Genomic DNA, 15,858 nt, shown 5'->3' with positions numbered 1-15,858 from the left:
CAAGGGTGAAGAATGAGATTCGACATGCCAAGGATTGCGTGGATATGTCTAGAGGCTGCATACTTGAGCAGCTTGACTCATCTCACTCTAAGATACAAGAAATCACGGAGGTGATCCATGCAAAGGTTCTTCATTTCAATTTTTTGTTGATGTCGTTATGATTCTGCAATGTGTCTTCTATTACATGCAATCCTTATGTTCATCCAGATATAGGCCTCTAGAACCCAACACTAACTACTCTCCTCAACTTAATATTATTATCTTGCCCCAAAATTTCATATCACTATATTTCATAATTAGTATGTATCCCATCTCAGTAATCACTATATCAAGAATGTTAAATATTTAATCATTGTTCCTTATCGAGACGATCTGAACTCATCACTAGCTAAGATTACTCTGTGAGTACATTTTTATGTTTTTTAAAGAATCTCAAAATTTTCCAACAATGAGTTAAAACCCTTATTCCATGAATGAGTCCATACACTCCTTTATATCTTCTAGAGTGCAAGGTGTAGCTTAGCACCCCATGTAGTGGGTTCTCAAAACATTAGTTGGGTTAAATCAAGTTGCAACTAATTAAGTTCTCAAATGATATAAATAATTAATTTTTAAAGTATGGAAATTTTATTGGGCCACGTGAGTCATTAACTATACTGATACAAAGGTGTAGATGGTGTCATGCAAATAGTCATTGGGATTCAAAGATAAACTTCAATTAAAGGGAGTTTATGAAAATCTTTTACCTAGTATATATAGTTAAAGGTTTTTGAAAAAAAAAATCACCGTAGTTAAAACTATTAAGGGTCCATCCCTTCTCCCTTTTTCATTTGGCTACTCTCAACTCCTGAGGAATTAGAATGATGTAAGGATGGTGATAGAATGAGAACGAGGCTTGTCGAGTGGAGGATATTTGATGTTTTAGGGATCATGTAGATGAATCTGGAGGCTAAACATTTGAACATGTAAACTCATCTCTCTCGAGGAATGGAGATATCATAGATCTGATCTATGCACATGTGACTTCAACATCTATCAGGAGGTACCATTGGGGCTCCATTTTTCACCTTTTGATGTGTTAATCATTTTAGCTACATCTCAATCGAGTTCCTAGAAGCCAACAGTTATTTGATCATTGATGTGCAAACTTCATATCCATTGTGCCTTAATTTATTTTAGAAGGGGCATAAAAACCAAAATTAAGTGCAAAATTTATTTTTTCATTGAGCATCATGTTGTGTTCAGTGGAGTTTTTTAGTAGACTTATACAAGGGCCTAGAGGGCCAGATTTAAATGGTCTGTTTCACATTAGTAGTTATACTTAAATTTTAAAGGCTGTATAAAAAATCCCCTTAAGTATAAATAGGGGAGTCCCTAAAAGAATTCATACATGATAAAATTATTCAGCTGCACATCCTCCTTCTCCCTTATCCCCTTAGGTCCTCTCCAATCTTGACGGAATCAAAATAGTGGACCAATAACAATGGAGGAATGATCAGGATCACCGTAATGATGAAGGAGATTTGTCGTGTTGGAGATCAGATGGATATATTAAGAGGCTGGACGCACGAATAGCTAGAGACATCTCACTTGAGGGAATTGTTGATCCGTTACATGAATAGGGAATAGGTGTTATGACTATTTTATTCATCTTTCAAAACACAAATCATTTAATTTTTGTCTCAATCAAGGCCTAATAACCTAACACACATCATCTTGTGGGAACCAATTCCACACCTAAACTTCTCCCCAGAATAGTTCTCTTAAGTCATTTATATGACTAGCCTCTAGACATCCACTCGATCGATAAGATCATGGAACCTGTCTTCTTGTCTAACTAATCTTGATGATATAATAGATATCCTCATCATCATGTCTCACAATTGGAATGGAATGATAAAAAAAAATGAAAGGGATGCCCAAGTTTGTCTATCATGGGCACCCAAAATGATTGCCTCATATACTTACAAAATTTTCATAAAAAAATCATTGTAGCTTTGGTATAAACAATATCAGCCATAAATCTTATGGGTGTGATCCTCTGGGCCCATGTATCAGTTAAGTTAATAATTTTAATAGAACAATAACATTTCTTGAACAGTCTTACTATTTACTTCATATACATATAGATTTTTTAATTAAATATCAATTTAACGCAATCAATAAGTTCGAATTATAGGCCATGGCTGAGCTACACCAAGTGCTCTATTAGATATAGAGTAGCGATTTAAATATCTCATAGAACATTTACGTTCATTGGTTATTGTATAAATGAAATCTATCATCCATGCAAAACTCTTTAATGACTTAGGGCATAGTTATCTGTTAAACCTTAGTACATTGTTCAGCTTAGACTGATGTACAAAAAGGACCGTCTAAGAATAAGTTCTCTAGTATTCCTACTACCCTAGCGGGGGATTTATTGCATCTTCTTTCTGATGTATATTATGCGGTCGTCACACTTCCATGATTTTCTTAATTTTATTAAAATAAATATTTATCCATTATTATTCTCATATGAGGTTTATAATGAAGTCTAATCGAGGTGCTCATGAGGACTTAAAGTACTTTAGATAATATAATTTATTTATGAGGACTTTCTTGAGAGTTCCAAAAAACTATATACTAAGGGGGGCACACATTTAAGGTAATCATGCTAGTAAGATCTCAGCTCCCCCCTCTTTCACATCATTTTTACTCTCCACTCATTCCATAAGAGAGTCTTGATGGTGAGAATATTAACAAGATATTCAAGATGAGGTTGAGAAGAAGAAGAAGATATCCAATACTCTCTTGATTACATGGACGCATCTAGAGGTCGGGCATGTGAAAGGCTTGAGAGGACTCTCCAAAGGATGAACAACTTCCCCACAAGGTATAAAATGTTTACTTTATTTTAAATATAAATTGAGAATTTGTCTTCACATTATGTTGTATAGAATATTGCTTCACATTAAGATCAATTCAACGAATTCTTTCTGTAAAGATCACCCACCATCTTTTCTTAGTTTCTCTACACTAATGCATGGAGTATCAACCATAATTATTGCAACAGTAAGATCAGGAAGAGATATCAGTTCTTAATAGGTTGATGGTCGTATCGATTATCCATCTAATTGGAATATTTGGAACATATATTTTAGAGTTCAATGATCACTATATTATGATCTCGTCACAATTCACTATGTTATTGTACATATTCAGGGACTTCATTATAAACTTCACATAGTAATAATAATAGTTATTTCAAAGAACTTAAAATTACAAGGAAGAGTCACATGATAGAAATTAAAGATAACCTGACATAAATCATACTTTTAGTTTTTTATAATTGGGGCTCTAGTCATGACCCTCTAAGGATTCTTTGGAAGATCATTCTCCTTGTTGGAAAATGTTTATAAATAGCTTATAAGGATATAAAGAATTTGGGCAGTAATTTTCTTTTTGAAGCTTGAATTCATTGTACAAAATTCACTCTTGGTAGATGAGGGTAGTAAGATTTTCCCATACCAAATGTGAGACGTAGAATAAGTATTGGATCGCCATGCGACCTTGGAATTTCGTAGGTTTCCTGAGTAGGTTGCATGTCCGATTCACATCCAGATATAGTTCTTTATTCACCTTTACACACCAATAGATTATTCTCCTTTCAGAAATTCAATTTAAGATTTGCAGTGAGATTCCTTTCTTAACATGGAAGGCAAGATGAGCTGAAGGCAGCTGGAGGAGAGAGAAAATGAGGGTATTTTTATTTTTTCTTGCTATTTCCATCTACCGGAGGAATTTGTAAAATAATGTCAGGAAGGGGGGAATCACTTCTAACGTGCCCCAAACCTAGTTGGCCAAGAAGGACACATCAAGCTTTTTAAGTCAAAATTGTATGCACTTCTTGACTTAATCTGGTGAGTTTCTTCTTCCCCACTTGATCTTCTTCTTGTTTTTTGCCAAAACACCAAGCATGGGAGAAATATTCATGCTCTAGGAGGAGTTCTTAAGGGGAGAGCATCATCTTAGTTCAGGAGTACAAGCTAAAATCGAAAATAAATTTTATAGGTCATCTACCATTGCTAGGATCTCATTCTATTAGTGCCTACATCCTTTTTAGCACTTATACTCAGTTTCCCATCAGGATCTTGATTTCCCCAAGGGAAAATCAAGATAAATAAGGGGTAGGATCTCTTCCATCCATTTCATCACTTGGGTATTGATACTTTCAATAGGATAAAGGCCTAAACACCAAAATCATTATCATCATTCATTCAGATGATCTGAATCTTCAGGAGAAGCTTCAGATTGCTTGATCCCCCTTCTCTCATTTAGCATTCTCCTTATATTTATTTGGCATTACATTCCTTCATGCAATTTCAAGCTCCAAGAACCATAAAATAGATTCATATTTTAAGGACATTTTCCTCCCTGTGGATCAACCCCTTTCTTATTTTATACTTTCTATATTTTGAAAAGAGGAATTTTATAAATTTATTGCATAAGCTTAAATCCAAACGTCATGATTAAACTTACATTTAATCACGCCATTTTTAGGCTTATCAAACACATGTCACAGTTTTCATTGAATATCACAACTGATATAAATAATATCATCTAGTTAAAATTAGAATATTATCGGTAATTCAATGCAGAAAAACATTAGTCTTTATTGATGACCCAAGGAAATATTCCAATTCCATAAAATGGTTTATAAGAATATAAAAAAACTTTGCCAAGATTGTAGTCGTCATTTCCCAGTCTTTGCCAAGGACTATATTTTTCCTGATGTACTGAAAGATAAAAAGAATAACCCAAGATGAAACAAAAAGTCAAAAAATCTTCTTTCTGCTATATGTAATTTTGAGTGAGTACTCAAAGTATTTTAATTGTTATTTTTCATTGATTCAAAGACATTTTACTGTAATCAAATTTTAATTTTACCCCATTCATAAAAATAAAAAAATGAGTTCATCTGGAAATCAGTCTCAATTTTTACCCAATATGACTTGACTTGTGAGTTGACCTCAATGAATTCATCAAAAACATTATAATTGGCTTATGAGTCTGTTTCAATTAATATTTTAAAATATGTGTTGTAAAACTGCATAAATGTTAAAAAATGAAAGCAATATTATCCTTTTCTTTGACTTATAAATGTTTCAAAAAGAATGAAACATAAATTTTGTAAATTCATTAAGCGTCTTTAACTTAATTGAAAATTGTTAAATGATGTAATGGATATTATAGAAGTATTATGTTACATAATTATAACATCAAATACAAGTGTCCCTCTCTTTTGTGTTAGCTACAAGTTTCCCCAACTTACCAATGTGGAAGGCATGGTTCTTCTAAAGAGTCCTGAATGTTTATCTATTTAGGAACCACTAATGTTAGATGGTGATACGTCCATAAGAAAATGGACTGTCATTTTCTGAAAAGTGTGGTTGCAATCAATCTTCATCATTTCCTTGGTAGTACTAGGCTTGCCATGAGCTGGTAAAACATATCTATTTTTCCTTTTTGAAGATATTAAAAATTTTTAACTCCTTTGAGTATGTTAAACTCCATCAAATTTATCAAAAAAATATAAAACATGATCAATGAAACCATCCAGAAACTAAAACAAAATATCACAATAGTAAGGAATAATGGGAAAGCTAAGATTTGATGAAGTAATATATATTAAGCATGTAGACTAGGTCATTGTTTCTCAAATTGATTTAACTAACATGGACATGTGTAGTCGTTTCGAAATAACTAGATGTTAAAATTTATCCTTGTAATGAAATAATGACATGATGTCAAAATATATCGATTGTAGAAGACAAGACATCTCAAGGGAGAGGACAAATGAAGTATTTCAAAGAGCAAGTGAATGTTGGGTTCTAGAGGTCTTAACATGGATGAAGAAGAGGATTCCATGCAGCGGAAGACACATAACGGAATCACAATGGCATCATTAAAATTATGAAAGAAGTACCTTTGCATGGATCGCATCCGTGATTTCTTAGATCCTGGAGTGAGACGAGTCGAGCTGCACAAGTGTGCAGCCTCTAGACGTATCCATGCGATCCTTGGTATGTCGAATCTCCTCCTTCTCGTTGACGAGCCCCGTTCAATCTCCGTCAGCGTTGTTACGTCATCCCAATCACAGCGGGAATGGAGAGGGGATGTGGGGAGACGGGAAGAAAAGGGAAAAGGCCCCAGAACAATTCTGGCTCGGTGAATTCCGTTCAGGGCCTTCCCCTATTTATACTAAGTTGGTATTTTTTATAAAAAACCCCAAAACTTAAGTATATCTTTGGCGTTCAAAAGACCAATTGCATGTGACCCTCTAGGCCCATGTATCAGTTTAGTTAATGAATCTAGTGGCCCAATAACCTTTATGGGTCTTCGAAATTAATCAAATATATCATCATATAGATTAATTAATGTCGGATCAATTTAACCTAATCGATAGGTCGAGTCTCCAACACGTGGGGTGCCAAGCTACGCCTCATGTACTAGAAGATACAAAGGAGTGTGTATCGACTCACTCATGAAACTTGTTCGTCATTGGTTACCATGTACGTATAATCCCTCATCCACTTGACGCTCCCTGGATAACTTAGGGTATGTTCAATTGTCAAACCATAATCGGTCATCCGAGTTAATACTAATGCATTCAAAAATCATCGGAGAACTCTTCTCCGATATTCCACTGCCTTGGCAAAGGACTTCATCGCATCATCTTCCTTGAGCTGTCCTCTCTTATACCGAGGGTGGACGATCCCATCTTGACCACTAAATTATCTTCGTGAACTTCTTGATGTACCCGAACTAAGACCATTTAGAATCCCATGATTAGAGACTCGTTGGCCATAGCCAAAGTACAACCGTCCAACCACAAGACGTATTTGGTGTTTCAGGTCTTAGGACCACTTACACAACCGTGACGTGAATCAACCTGATTGATGGTTCTGTATAATACCATTAAGGGATTCGTACTGATTAATTCAGTGAAAATTTTCCACTAAAGAACACCCACTATCTATCATTTGTGTCTCCACACTAATGGATACAGGACCGGCCATACTCATCATATGAGTGAGGCTAGATAGTGTTATTCTACCCGATTACTTTGATCTCCTTCTCACGTATCATTTCGAATAGGAATGTTTAGAACACATGCTTAAAGACTAGTGGTATCCATATTACAATACCATCATAATTTACTAAGTCTGATCATGTATTCATGGACTTCATTATAAGCATCACACGTGCACTATAATGAATATGTTCCATTAATGAACATGACACAAGATGTGGAATGTGTGATTGGCTTACCGGCCACATACAATTCCATCAGTGAATATATTAGGGAAATATTTATACAATGATTTCCAAATGCATAATTCATAATTTGGATGAATATTAGGGTTTTATAGTAGACCATACCATATAAACTCATATTTAGTTTCTCCTTGACAATCGATTTAATCAATAGACTTGTACATGGCCTTGAATATAAAAAATATGATTAGCTAGTGATGAGAAAGGATTTTCCTTATTGGAAAAAATGACTAAGGAATTCATTACCTTTTCAGTGGTGATGAGGTGATACACCAATGTTTTTAAATGAATTAATTTTTTTAATAAGTTATCTTTATAAATTGATGACCGGTAGGATGATAAGAGTGTCGATCCACATGGAGGAAATTATCCAAAAACGATACGAACTAATTTTTTATTAAATAAAGCGAAGGAAAGTGTAAGGAAATGATTAAGAAATATTTTGAGTGATCATTTTTAGAAATGTTGATTTTATATGATTTTATAAACTATTTTGTTCATAAATATAAGAAATAACTAAATATATTTATGTTTTTAAATGTTGGAATGAAATTATATGAAAAATATTGTTGTCAGATTTAGTCTATGATTGCATGAGCATCACAGGGGACAGAACACTTGCAAACCAATAAAAGTTTGGTAACCAATTGGATGTCAAAGAGAGAAATCCTGGACTTGGCCAATATTTGGATAAGTTCAGGGATAGTTCTCAGAATGGAAGTATAGAATGTGAAATTAAAAAGGAAAATGAAAAAATCTGAAGAGATAGGCAATTGAATATACACAGAACAAAATTCTAGTCTAAAATAGAGAAAACAGAGAATTTTCTAAAGAGAAATAAAGTACATTGGCCTGAGAGATATTAATTTTGAATCAAAGAATATAAATTATGGATATTTATCAAAAATATTTTAGGCTAATTTTTACACAATTTAATAAATTTTTGAATTGAAAATAATTTTAGTTAATAATTAGGATCTACCAAGGTATGTACTTGCATCCCATCTCTTGGAAAGTTTGCAACGTTCAAGAAAGGAAAGAAATGAATAAGATATTTGGAAATTGTGACTGAAATTTTGCATGTATCTTAATCATTTTTTACTGAAAATTAAGATCTACTAAGGTTGTGTGCTTCCTGGCCAACTAAGTTCACGTAAGCTTTCAAGTTGTTTTTTAAAACCTTTTTTACTTCTCAAAATAGATACAATCATATAAATAGACTGTGGGTCAAAAGAAAAGCTACCCCTAAAATTTTGGCTGAATCGGACTTGTAGATCGCAAGATATCACAGTTTTAACACCAAAAATTCTAGAATGTTTAAAATAATTCATTTTCATCCATGTCCCCTAACCATTTTAGGGCAATTACATCCTTAAATTTATTTCCCGATATTATGATTTCCAGTTTTTAACACCAAGAAGCATCTGGTCGCCAACGCCCATGCACTATGCAAAAAAAGAATAATATTTCAAAGCATAGTTTTTTACCCTTTATGGCCCTGATTTCAGCATCAATAAGGTGCCACTTTCAAGTCTTTAATGATCCCAATTGTTCCATAAAACTCATTTTCTATTTTAAACCTAATGTGTACTTTGGCAAAAAAGATAATAGATTATTTTATTCAGCCAAGTGTCCCCGTTTTTATTTTAATTTTCATTTATTCCTAAAAATTTATGGATTTTTTTTTGTACCACATGTCCGTGTGAAGTTCAAATTATACTATGATTGCCTTCGTAGGTTAATCATGGCATTCGAAATCATTGGCTGAAAATGGGTGAAAGAAAGTACAAATTTTAATTCCTGATAATGTAATGTAGAATATTAAAAAATAATATTATATTCTCACTTTTTATTTTAAGCACCAAAGGTATGTGCATCAACAAATTTCTTTCAAAGGGAAACGTAGAGGAGAAGAGCGACCACATACAGGGATGTACTGCTTGATAGGATTAATAATTACATTTACTAATCATACCATAAATAGTATGGTTCCAACTTTAATGGTTTTGTAACACGATTAACAACCATTATTATCTTAAAAAATATGGTCAAAATAATATTTAATCAAACTCCATAGGTCAAACCTTTGAAATTCTCTGTTAATCGGCTGGTTCCTCAGCGTCCAAGTTCAAACCCTTATTACTTTTTCAAAACTCAACCTAAATTTGAGATTCCACATTTTATGGATTTTTTTAGTGTTAAAAACTAGTTACAAGTTAAACAGAATCTCAAGCTTGACCTAAAACTTATATTAAAAAAATCAAACTTATCACAAGGGTTGAGGAAGTGTGATATTTTGAGGTCAGTTTTTCCGTTGAATCTTCAATCACCCCGCACCAAAAACATGATTCTCAATCCTTTGGGCTCGGAATGATGTTAAAAAAAATTTACTCTTGCAGAAATGCTGAAATAATGCTTGAAGATAGCTTCAGGATTAGAGATATTTGAAAAGTATTAGAGCATAGGTTTACTTCATGCCATAGAAAATTCAAGTCTTAATCAGTGATCTGACTCATTCACCATACAGTTAAACTTAATAATCTTTAAATATACCTAAGAAGGCCATTTGGTCTTCACTTACAATGTTTCAAACAGTTGACTTAGGACCCAATGTGATTGATTACAAACATTATTAAGGCGTGCATTGCTTTGAACATTCATCAAAACATTTATTAAGGCAAGTTAGTAAAATTATCTTGAGGATTAATCTTCAAGTTGGATAGGGAATGACAAATGAAGGTTTTTGTCCCTACAGATAACCTACTCCCAGTAATTTGAAATTTATGAACAAGATAGAAAGAAGTAAGGAGGATGAAAATGGTGTATAAATTTCCTCACTTAACTCATTCGACACATTAATTTTTATTCGTGAACAAAGGCTAGGCCCATGGTGATGAGAAGAAGAAAAAATAGAATATCTCAAAAAAGAAACAATCCTCTTTTAAATATTTTTATTCTTCTATATATATATTTATTTTACTGCTATTTTTTTCTTTACTTTTTTTAAAGGGTTGAACCAGAAGTAGAAAAGATTCATTATTTATTGTAAAAAAAATAAAAAAGATTCATTTTTTATGGATGGTGAAAGAGAGCAATGAGACAATTTATTGAGGACATTAAAAAATATGGTTAATAAGATGAAGAGTCAAATTAAAAGGGTATAAATCTTTCTACCACACACAATAGTCTGGGAGAAAGATTTATATTATATCATTTAGTTATTTCTACCATACTACCTACACTAGTGTCGATCCAGTCCAATCATTCCATTCAAGACTTGATGACAGAAAGTTGATATCAGAATCATATTATGGAAATGGTGATAAATACCCTTTGTCAAATGGCTATCACTAAAGAGAATTTGGTTTACTGGTCGATTAAATAAGAAATTATGTACTTTTAGGACTTGGAGAGTGACTGCCCTATACCCCAGAATAAGATTCATATAGAGACAGAGTAAGACACCTAAGCAGAATCATCTAAAGAGAAGAAGTGGTGCAGTTGGAGGTCCACAATTCACTCATCTCACCATCTTTTGAGTCATATGACTTCAATCTTTTGATTATCCATTGCATACACACCCCACAGGGTAGCCTAGCCACCTGGATATTGACTCGCACATAATCTAAGATCATGGTTTGTGGAATTAAAAGATAATCATGATAATAACTAAGTGCCTAAATTCCCCCAAAAAGTACATCTAAGATAAATGGTCAAACGTGTTACCTAAGTAGGGGCAATAAGTTGTAATTATGTTAACATGACATGCATATCCCCCTACTTCGATTAAAACTTGAAATGTTCCCCTTCCCAGTAAAATATTTAGTGTCCTCAATGCCTTTGTAAATATATGTTTCAAATTAATTTCATTGGTTTGGAAATGGAAACTAAGGGTGGAAGGGCTATTAATTGGTGGAGTTAACTAATGCAAAGCTGCTACTTGTCTTTGAGTGCAGTCAAGTTCCCTGCTATATTTTCTTCATGTTTAGTGTTGAAAACTTTTTAAAAGCACAAGAAAATGTAAGAGTGGGGCTAGTAAAATATCTCCACTTCCATTAGGGAAAGTACAAAATGTGGTAAAGAACCCTACCTAAAGAAATAAAAGTTAAGAAACATTAAATACTAATGAAATAAATGGCACAGTGCAAAACATTCTTGCATTAGATATTTAAAAAATTACATGAAGATAAAGTTAGATCTTTCTGAGCTGCTATTTTTTCTCTCATCCATGCACGTGTCAGATCACAAATATGTTAGTGGAATCATGAGATTTTGCAAAAAATCTGCTCTTATCTTGCATTGATCATCAGAATTTAACACATATCAAACTACATCCTCGGATTTTCCAAAAAAGAATCATTATTTTACATTATTTAATAATTACATTCCACTATATATCAAAACACATTCAGAAATCAATATCCATTGTTAACATGATTTAAATAACTGAATTTTATCATGTTCACACATGCCACTCTTTCTATTTTATTTATTACACTTTTAATCCTCAGATTTTGTACTGCTGACTAATGTTTGCCTTTTGCATTGTGTTTGAAGGTGTCCAATATTAGAAAATATGATGTCTTACACCTTGGAAAAGAAATATGGTATGAAATGGCAGATTCAGATTGAGATTTGGTACAAGTTTAAGACATAAACCTAGCTTATTGATGTAGTAAACATATGTGGACAGCAGGACAATTCCACATTCCGCATTGCTTTCAGTAATTTATTGCCTGTATCTTTCAATTTTTTACCATTTAAGCTGTTTAACACCCATGAGAGTAGGGAAGGACACTGTCTGACCGAACTTCGGTCAGACCGGACCGAACCTGACCGTCGGTCAGCCTTTTTAGGGCTGACTGAACCCTTCCGGTCTGGGTCCGGTTCGGACATCGAACCGGACCAAAGACCGTTAGTCTATTACTCTCTCTCTCACCTGCTCTCTCTCCCTCTGTTCTCTCTCCCATTCTCTCTCCCTCTCTCCCGCTCGTTCTCTCTCTCCCGCTCATTCTCTCTTTGCCTGCGCGTTCTCTCTCCCTCTATCTCTCTCTCGTTCTCTTGCTGTCTCTCGCGCTTGTTCTTTCTCACTCTCTCCCGTTCGTTCTCTCTCCCTCTCTTTCTCTCTCTCTGTTCCGGTTGTCAAAGAATTGAATGTCAGAGAATCAAAAGACAAAGAATTGGGCTTCCAGACTCTTCCACCATTTCGTAATCATGACACGACTGTTAAAGCATCCACCTGCCAGGACATTCCGCCATCTCACGATCATGATGACCTGGCTACGAATATCAGAGTGGGGTACGGCTCGAGGCATAACGTATCAAGGAAGCTTCTAGAGAACCGTACGGACACCGCCATATGCCTTGATTGTTACCCTGCTGTGACGCAAGTCCAGAGCTCGAGGGCGGCTACCGCGACTTCCCAATGCGCTGGACACCTGCTGTCAGAGCCAGAGGTGGCCACCTGTGTCAGTCATCATGCTCGACAGCATGATGACGGACATCGCAATTTATATCTTTGTTTATTACATACCGCCTCTCATTCCCTATAAATACTGGACTACGGGTTATGGTTTGATCTATGGGATTTCCTCCTCCAATCCCGATTCCCTCTTCTTCTCAATCTCTTTCTTTTGCAACAACTCCTTCCTATACTACAAATACCGGTCTCACTCTCCCTCACGTTCGCTCTCCCTCCTTCCCTCCCTTTCGCCCTCTGTCCCGTTCTCACTCTCTCCCTCTCGTTTTCTTTCCCTCTATCCGTCTCCCTATCTCATTCTCACCCTCTCTTTCTCTCGCCCTCTTTCCCCGTCTCCTTCCTCCCTTCCTCACTCTTTCACCCGCTCTTTCTCTCTCTCTCTCTCCCTCCCTCTCCCTCTCTCTCCCTCGCTCTTCCAGTCTTACTCTATCTTGTTCCCTCTCCATCCCTCGATCCCTCTTTCCATTGCTCCCATTCTCATTCTCTTCCACTCATTTTGTTTCCCTCTATCTCTCTCTCTATCTCGTTCTCTCCCCTCTCTCTCACCTTCTCTCCCGATCGCCCTCTCCTCCGCTCTCTATCTCGTTCTCCCCTCTCTGTCTCACCCTCTCTCCCAATCTCCCTCTCCACCTCTCTCTATCTCGTTCTCTCCCTCTCTCCCTCTCTCCCTCTCTCTCACTCTCTCACCCCGCTCTCCCTCTCTCTCAAGGCCATCTCTCTCGCCCTCTCTTCCTCTCTCCCTCTCTGCCTCACCTTCTCTCCTGCTCTCCCTCTCCTCTCTCTCAAGGCAATCTCTCTCTCGCCCTCTCTCCCTCTCTCCCCTTCTCTCTCAAACTCTCTCCTGCTCTCCCTCTCCTCCTCTCTCCCTCTCTCTCAAGCCCTCTCATTCTCTCTCCCTCTCTCTGTCACCCTCTCTCCTGCTCTCTATCTCTCGCAATCTCTCCCTATTGAACTCCCTCCCTCTCGCCTGCTCCCCCTCACTTCCCTCTAAGGCTCTCCCCCTCTCGTTCCCCCCCCCTCCATCTCTCACTCTCTTCATCTTTCTCTCTTGTACTTTCCTTCTTACCTTCTCCCTCTCTCCCTCTCTCCCTCTCTCCCTCTCTCTCACTCTACACTATCTCAGTGTCACTCTCTCCCTCTCGCACTCCCACACTCTTTCACCATCCCCCTCTCACTCTCTCATTATTCAACACTGCTTCAGCACCAGAGGCTTTAGATGCAGCGAGAAGACCAAGTCAACTTAACATTGACTAGTCCACATGACCGACTGAAGACCGGACCGGACCGAGCCCAGACCGAGGTCAAAACTGGAACGAACTTCAGGTCTAGGTTTAGGTTTTGGTAAAACCGGACCGAGACCGGACTGTGTCCTTCCCTACATGAGAGTCACCATGAGTGCACCCTTTTTTTTCTTCCTTTTCCTAGGTGCTCCTTCTGTTGAGACTAGATGGAGAGGAAATCATATTTATGGCATCATTGTTTGATGGAAATAATTGGAGATACAGAGCTTGAAGTAATCTGAACAGATTGAAGATGCTTACTTGAGGAATCAATAAATCACATATTCAATCTGTGCAAAGGTGATGCTTTTGATTTTTCTATGTTTTTGGCTTCTAGACCGATCTTAAATTTGATCTTTTGTTGTGAAATTGAGATTGAACCATGAAGACTGAGGCTGAAATTCCTAGCAATTCAGACATAGTCCACTAGGGAATACGAAAAGACGATTATTCTCATGTATCTATCTGGAATATGGGTTATTTCTATAATTTAGACTACTTTATGATGCATGTAGGCTTACATCATGGATTATACCAGTTCAAAGCCTTATTTTGAACATTCATAAAAATTTAAAAATTACTCCCAATAATATATAAATGAAATGATCTTAATGTAAAATAAAATAAAATAATATCTTGAATTCAAGAATCATAGCCAACAAGAAAAATATGTGAAGAAAAAGAGATCTTAGATCCAATAAACAACAAGATATATAAAACAAATGAATTATACTATTGTAGTTATATGAACATAATGTATTTATGCATTTTTATTGAATGGGTTATATTTAAAATAAGTCAGATATTGTAAAAAATGATGTCTGCGATTGATATCTGATATCAACATCTTGACCCCCAAATGAAGGCATATACCGATATGAAAACAGATATTGTTGCTGTAGCAGCTGATATCAAATATCTTCATATGATATCATGATATCGCTAAACGGTTGGAATCAGATATCACCCTACAGATATTTTATTCGACATCTGTTTTGATATTAGCATCCATATGGGTGAATCCTACTATTGACACATGTTTATCGTGTGCCTCTCATTTATTGAAAATAATGTCCAGCCCTTGGTTCTTATTGCCACTTATCCTTGCACATTATAAAAGTAAATTCATGCCATGATTTTCCTGTTATGGCATCATGATTTGTGATGCCATAATGACCAATTTATATAATGATTAGTGCATTTAATCATTTAGGATAACCAATATTTTTTTGGATCTGAATAAATGACTTCACAACATGTGGCACAGCATAATTATTAGCAAAAAAATTCGTTTAGAACCAAATCAATGTATTACTAATTGCAAGAAAATGTGTTTGATCTAAAAAAATATTTTATTGATGACTGTGGTGTCAAAAAATTTCATAGCATACCAAAAAACAAAATATAATTCCAAATATATATTTCACCACTTTAAGCTTGATCATACACAAGCACACGCACAATCGTTTTAATGTAAATAAACATGTAAAATTCATGATATTAATCTAAAAAATTATCATTTTTTTAATACCCTCAGTTGTTTGAGGAGTGTCACATACATGAGGGACTTTGAGTAGACTATTACTTATGAACAAATGCTCCATGAAAGTGTGGATGAGTTCCTTGTTCCTTCTTGAACTTGTTTTGTAGCTTGGCATCTTAGGCGTTGGTGACTGGAATCATCGATTGATTAAATAGACCCATTGTTAATTAATAAAAATTAACAAGTAAAGAGGTTATTGACAAGTACATGGGTCGAGAGCCTCACCTGTATGAGGT

The sequence above is a fragment of the Wolffia australiana genome, chromosome 2 (genome assembly GCF_029677425.1).
Source record: "Wolffia australiana isolate 7733 chromosome 2, ASM2967742v1".
NCBI lineage: Eukaryota > Viridiplantae > Streptophyta > Magnoliopsida > Alismatales > Araceae > Wolffia > Wolffia australiana.
The sequence above is the reverse complement of the archived record's forward strand: the minus strand, read 5'-3'. Positions refer to the sequence as shown.